This window comes from Bubalus kerabau, chromosome 17 (assembly GCF_029407905.1).
Source record: "Bubalus kerabau isolate K-KA32 ecotype Philippines breed swamp buffalo chromosome 17, PCC_UOA_SB_1v2, whole genome shotgun sequence".
In the NCBI taxonomy this organism is placed as follows: Eukaryota; Metazoa; Chordata; class Mammalia; order Artiodactyla; family Bovidae; genus Bubalus; species Bubalus kerabau.
The window spans coordinates 66,940,013-66,946,579 of record NC_073640.1 but is presented as its reverse complement, the minus strand read 5'-3'; positions in this window follow the sequence as shown (position 1 = coordinate 66,946,579).

The window sequence follows — 6,567 nt, the reverse complement described above, 5'->3', positions numbered from 1 at the left end:
TTTCGTTTTCTTTTTGGCCACACGGCATGCATGTGGGATCTGTTTCCCCACCAGGGGCAGAACCAGTGATCCCTGCAGTGGAAGCTGAGTCCCAACCACTGAACCACCAGGGAAGTCTTGTGTTACCTGAATTTTATGTCAATTCAAAGTTAAAAAAAAGGGGGGGGGGGAGGGGAGAAAGAGAGAGACCAAGAAAGAAACAGGGAGGAGTAGAGGGAGGGGGCCTCAGCCCCCTAGCGGTAAAGAACCCGCCTGCCAATGTAGGAGACATAAGCGATGCAGGTTCGATCCCTGGGTTGGGAAGATCCCCTGGAGAAGGAAATGGCAACCCACTCCAGTATTCTTGCCTGGAGAATCCCATGGACAGAGGAGCCTGGCAGCAGAGTCAGACAGGACTGAGCGACTAACACTTAACTTTCAGAGGGAGGGGCAGAAGGGGTGGGGGAAGGGAAGGAGAAGGAAAAAAAAGAGATTGCTATTAGATGAGCCCCACATTGGATGGAAGTGGCACGGCCCCCACCCTAAGGCTTAGTCATTGCTTGGGGGCTGCCCGGAAAGAAACTTGATTCAAAAAAACAAAACAAACTGGTTTCAGGTACTGCAGCTGGGGGCAGTTGGCCAAACACTCTTCTCACAGTTAAGTAAGTTCTTTCTTGAACAGAGATCCACCTTGGCTACCAGGCTTGTCCAATATCACCATGGGGAGCTGGGGTCAGAACCCAGGTCTGTCTGGTTCTAAAATCTGATTCTTCCTCCTACGCTGTTGGTAGAGAATGTAAACTGGTACAGCCACTATGGAGAACAGCATGGAGGTTCCTTAAAAAGCTAAAAACAGAGCTACCATATAATCCTGCAATCCCCCTCCTAGGCATATATCCAGAGAAAATTAGAATTTGAAAAGATACATACATCACAATGTTCTTTGTAGCACTATTTACAATATCCAAGACACGGAGGCAATCAGCGTGTCCACTGATAGACGAAAGGATAAAGAGTGGTATGTTTATGTGATGGAATATTACTCTGCTATGAAAAAGAAGCAACTGATGCCAAAAAAGAATATATATAATTATATTTTATGTTTATGTTTGTTTACAGTTATATTGAAATATATATATATAAATAATTGAATCACTTTGCTGTACACCTGAAACTAACACAACATTGTGATTCAACTAGACTTCAATTTAAAAAATAAAATAATAAGGCTTTCCTGGTGGTCCAGTGGTTAAGAATCTGCCTTGCAATGAAGGGGACACCAGTTTAATCCCTGGTCTGGGAAGAACCCACATACTGGGCAAGAGCAGGGGCAGGAGGGGACAGACAGCTAGGCCCATGTGCAGCAACTACTGAGCCTATGCGCTTCAACTACCAAACCCCTGGAGCCTGCGCTTCGCAACAGGAGAAGCCACTGCGATGTGAAGCAACGAAGAGTAGCCCCTGACTGCCACACCTGAGCAGCAAGGAAAACCACAGTCAATAAATAAATAAATAAAGCTTTTAAAAATGAAAGAATAAATCTGATTCTTTCCCAACGTGTCATGTTTCCTGCTTGAATACACATCCACAAGTCCGTCCATCCAAACTTCCGCCCAATCCACCTTTTCATCTGTGTATATATTCTTGCCTTTATGCATTCATCCAACTAGCCATTTATCCACTCAACCATCCACTTGCCTATCTACACACCCATCATTTCTTTAGATACTCTTCCAGCTCACCAAAGCTCCATCCATTCAACTATCCATTCATCCACCCATAAAGTCCTTCATTCTTTAATCCATTCTATCAATTCCCTCTTCCCATTTATCCTACAATCCACCCATCACTCCAATCACCCACTTTCCCATTGATCCAGTCCACTTAATCAACCATCTGTATTAGCTTCCTGTGACTGCTGTAACAAATTCCACAAACCTGACAGCATAAAAAAACAGCCAAGTAAGGGGACGGGTGGGGTGGGTGGGCATTTCCAGCCTGGGCTGTCAGAGAAGGCGTCCCTGAAGGGACATTGCAGCAAAGACATGAGCTAGGAAGGGAGTGAACCCTGTGGATATCAGTGGGCAGGGATAGACCTGTAGAGAGATTTGGGGTTTTCGGCATCTGGTAAGGAAGCCAATGGGACTATAACAGAGTGAGCAATGGAAAGAATCAGTTCAGTTCAGTTCAGTAATTCAGTCGTGTCCGACTCTTTGTGACCCTATGGACTGCAGCAAGTCGGGCTTCCCTGTCCATCACGACCTCCCAGAGTTTACTCAAACTCATGTCCATCGAGTGGGTGATGCCATCCAGCCATCTCATCCTCTGTCTTCCCCTTCTCCTCCCACCTTCAATCTTTCCCAGCATCTGGGTCTTTTCCAATGAGTCAGTTCTTCACATCAGGTGGCCAAAGTATTGAAGTTTCAGTTTCAGCATCAGAAAGAAGAACAGTCAGCGATAAGATCAGAGGAAGAAAAGAGGCCATTGTGATGACATTGGATTCTGATCTAGGTGTGCATCCATTGCCTGCAGCTTGGAAGGACGGTAAACACTTATCTCACGTGGTTTCTCTGTGTCCGGAATGGTTTAGCTGGGTGGTTCTGTCTTGGGGTTTCCCTTGAGGTGACTGTCAAGCTCTGGATGGGACATCATCCTCTGAAAACTCAGCTCAGACGGGAGGGCTGTTTATGGGGTGGTTATTCACATGACTGTCAGACTATCGGAGGAAGACTCAGTTCCTCTCTGGCTGCCGGCATGAGGCCTCCCTACCTCGTAGATTTCGCCATGAGGTGGCTGCAATGACCTTTTGACACGGTGCTGAGTTCCTCCAGAGGACCGAGTGATCCCACAGAGGATGGCGTCTCTGATATCTGAGCCATGGACTTGCCATCATTTCTGCAAAATCCTGTTGGTTACACAGCTCAGCCCTGTTCATTGTGGAAGGGCATGGGGGCTGCGGAGTGAAGGTCATCTTGGGGGCTGGCTACCAGGGCATGAGTCCATTGCAGAATTTTGAGCCTGACGAGGATGATTTTACAGATAGATATGGATGTGCATGTGTGCATATGCACAGGCATGCATATCTATATACAGATACAGGAATGTGTATATAAATTAACATATCATATGTACTGCTTATATTTTAGTCAATTATTATATGCATTTTGCTCCTTGGAAGGAAAGCTATGACAGACCTAGACAGCATATTGAAAAGTAGAGACATCAGTTCGCTGACAAAGGTCCATATAGTCAAAGCTATGGTTTTTCCAGTAGTCATATAAAGATGTGAGAGTTGGACCCTAAAGAAGGCTAAGCAAAAAAAAAAAAAAAAAATTGATGCTTTCGAACTGTGGGGCTGAAGAAGACTCTTGAGAGTCCCTTGGACAGCAAGGAGATCATACTAGTCCATCCTAAAGGAAATTAACCATGAATATTTAAATTCAGACTTAAACTGAAGAAAGTAGGGAAAGCCATTAGACATTCAGGTATGACCTAAATCAAATCCCTTACGATTATGCAGTGGAAGTGACAGATAGATTCAAGGGATTAGATCTGATAGACAGAGTGTCTGAAGAACTATGGTCGGAGGTTCATGACATTGTACAGGAGGCACTGATCAAGACCATCCTCAAGAAAAAGAAATGCAAAAAGGCAAAATGGTAGTCTAAGGAGGCGTTACAAATAGCTGAGAAAAGAAAAGACACAAAAGGCAAAGGAGAAAAGGAAAGATACATCCATTCGAATGCAGAGTTCCAAAGAATAGCAAGGAGAGATAAGAAAGCCTTCTTTAGTGATCAGTGCAAAGAAATAGAGGAAAACAACAGAATGGGAAAGACTAGAGATCTCTTCAAGAAAATTAGAGATACCAAGGGAACATTTCATGCAAAGATGGGCTCAATAAAGGACAGAAATGGTATGGACCTAACAGAAGCAGAAGATATTAAGAAGTGGTGGCAAGAATACACAGAAGAACTATACAAAAAAGATCTTCACGACCCAGATAACCACGATGGTGTGACCACTCACCTAGAGCTAGACATCCTGGAATGTGAAGTCAAGTGGGCCTTAGGAAGCATAACTATGAACAAAGCTAGTGTTCAGTTCAGTTCAGTTGCTCAGTCGTGCCCAACTCTTTTCGACCCCATGAATCGCAGCACGCCAGGCCTCCCTGTCCATCACCAACTCCCGGAGTTCACTCAGACTCACGTCCATCAAGTCAGTGAGTGCCATCCAGCCATCTCATCCTCTGTCATCCCCTTCTCCTCCTGCCCCCAATCCCTCCCAGCATCAGAGTCTTTTCCAAGGAGTCAACTCTTCGCATGAGGTGGCCAAAGTACTGGAGTTTCAGCTTCAGCATCAGTCCTTCCAAAGAAATCCCAGGGCTGATCTCCTTCAGAACGGACTGGTTGGATCTCCTTGCAGTCCAAGGGACTCTCAAGAGTCTTCTCCAACACCACAGTTCAAAAGCATCAATTCTTCGGTGCTCAGCCTTCTTCACAGTCCAACTCTTGCATCCATACATGACCACTGGGAAAACCATAGCCTTGACTAGATGGACCTTTGTTGGCAAAGTAATGTCTCTGCTTTTCAATATGTTGTCTAGGTTGGTCATATACACACAACTATGTATAAAATCGATAACTAATCTAATGAGAAAGAATTGTGCAGCACAGGGGACTCTACTCACTGCTCAGTGGTGACCGGAATGGGAGGGAATTCAAGGAAGAGGGGATACATGTATATGTGTGGCTGAGTCACTTTGCTGCCCACAACAAGCATCAATTCTTTGGTGCTCAGCCTTCTTCACAGTCCAGCTCTCACATCCATACGTGACCACTGGAAAAACCATAGCCTTGACTAGATGGACCTTTGTTGGCAAAGTAATGTCTCTGCTTTTCAATATGCTATCTAGGTTGGTCATAACTTTTCTTCCAAGGAGTAAGCGTCTTTTAATTTCATGGCTGCAGTCGCACTCACCATCTGCAGTGATTTGGGAGCCCCCCAAAATAAAGTCTGACCCTGTTTCCACTGTTTCCCCATCTATTTCCCATGAAGTGATGGGACCAGATGCCATGATCTTCGTTTTCTGAATGTTGAGTTTTAAGCCAACTTTTTCACTCTCCTCTTTCACCTTCATCAAGAGACTTTTTAGTTCCTCTTCATTTTCTGCCATAAGGGTGGTGTCATCTGCATATCTGAGGTTATTGATATTTCTCCCGGCAATCTTGATTCCAGCTTGTGCTTCTTCAAGCCCAGTGTTTCTCATGATGTACTCTGCATATAAGTTAAATAAGCAGGGTGACAATATACAGCCTTGACATACTCCTTTTCCTATTTGGAACCAGTCTGTTGTTCCATGTCCAGTTCTAACTGTTGCTTCCTGACCTACATACACATTTCTCAAGAGGCAGGTCAGGTGGTCTGGTAGTCCCATCTCTTTCAGAATTTTCCACAGTTTATTGTGATCCACACAGTCAAAGGCTTTGGCATAGTCAATAAAGCAGAAATAGATGTTTTCTGGAACTCTCTTGCTTTTTCGATGATCCAGCGGATGTTGGCAATTTGGTCTCTGGTTCCTCTGCCTTTTCTAAAACCAGCTTGAACAACTGGAAGTTCATGGTTCACATATTGCTGAAGCCTGGCTTGGAGAATTTTGAGCATTACTTTACTAGCATGTGAGATGAGTGCAATTGTGCGGTAGTTTGAGCATTCTTTGGCATTGCCTTTCTTTGGGATTGGAATGAAAACTGCCCTTTTCCAGTCCTGTGGCCACTGCTGAGTTTTCCAAATTTGCTGGCATATTGAGTGCAGCACTTTCACAGCATCATCTTTCAGGATTTGAAATAGCTCAACTGGAATTTCATCACCTCCACTAGCTTTGTTTGTAGTGATGCTTTCTAAGGCCCACTTGACTTCACATTCCAGGATGTCTGGCTCTAGGTCAGTGATCACACCACCGTGATTATCTGGGTCGTGAAGATCTTTTTTGTACAGTTCTTCTGTGTATTCTTGCCATCTCTTCTTAATATCTTCTGCTTCTGTTAGGGCCATACCATTTCTGTCCTTTATTCTGCCCATCTTTGCATGAAATGTTCCCTAGGTATCTCTAATTTTCTTGAAGAGATCTCTAGTCTTTTCCATTCTGATGTTTTCATCTGTTTCTTTGCATTGATTGCTGAAGAAGGCTTTCTTATCTCTTCTTGCTATTCTTTGGAACTCTGCATTCAGATGCTTATATATTTCCTTTTCTCCTTTGCTTTTCGCTTCTCTTCTTTTCACAGCTATTTGTAACGCCTCCTCAGACAGCCATTTTGCTTTTTTGCATTTCTTTTCCATGGGGATGGTCTTGATCCCTGTCTCCTGTACAATGTCACGAACCTCAGTCCATAGTTCATCAGGTACTCTATCTATCAGATCTAGTCCCTTAAATCTATATCTCACTTCCACTGTATAATCATAAGGGATTTGATATAGGTCATACCTGAATGGTCTAGTGGTTTTCCCTACTATCTTCAATTTCAGTCTGAATTTGGCAATAAGGAGTTCATGATCTGAGCCACAGTCAGCTCCTGGTCTTGTTTTTGTTGA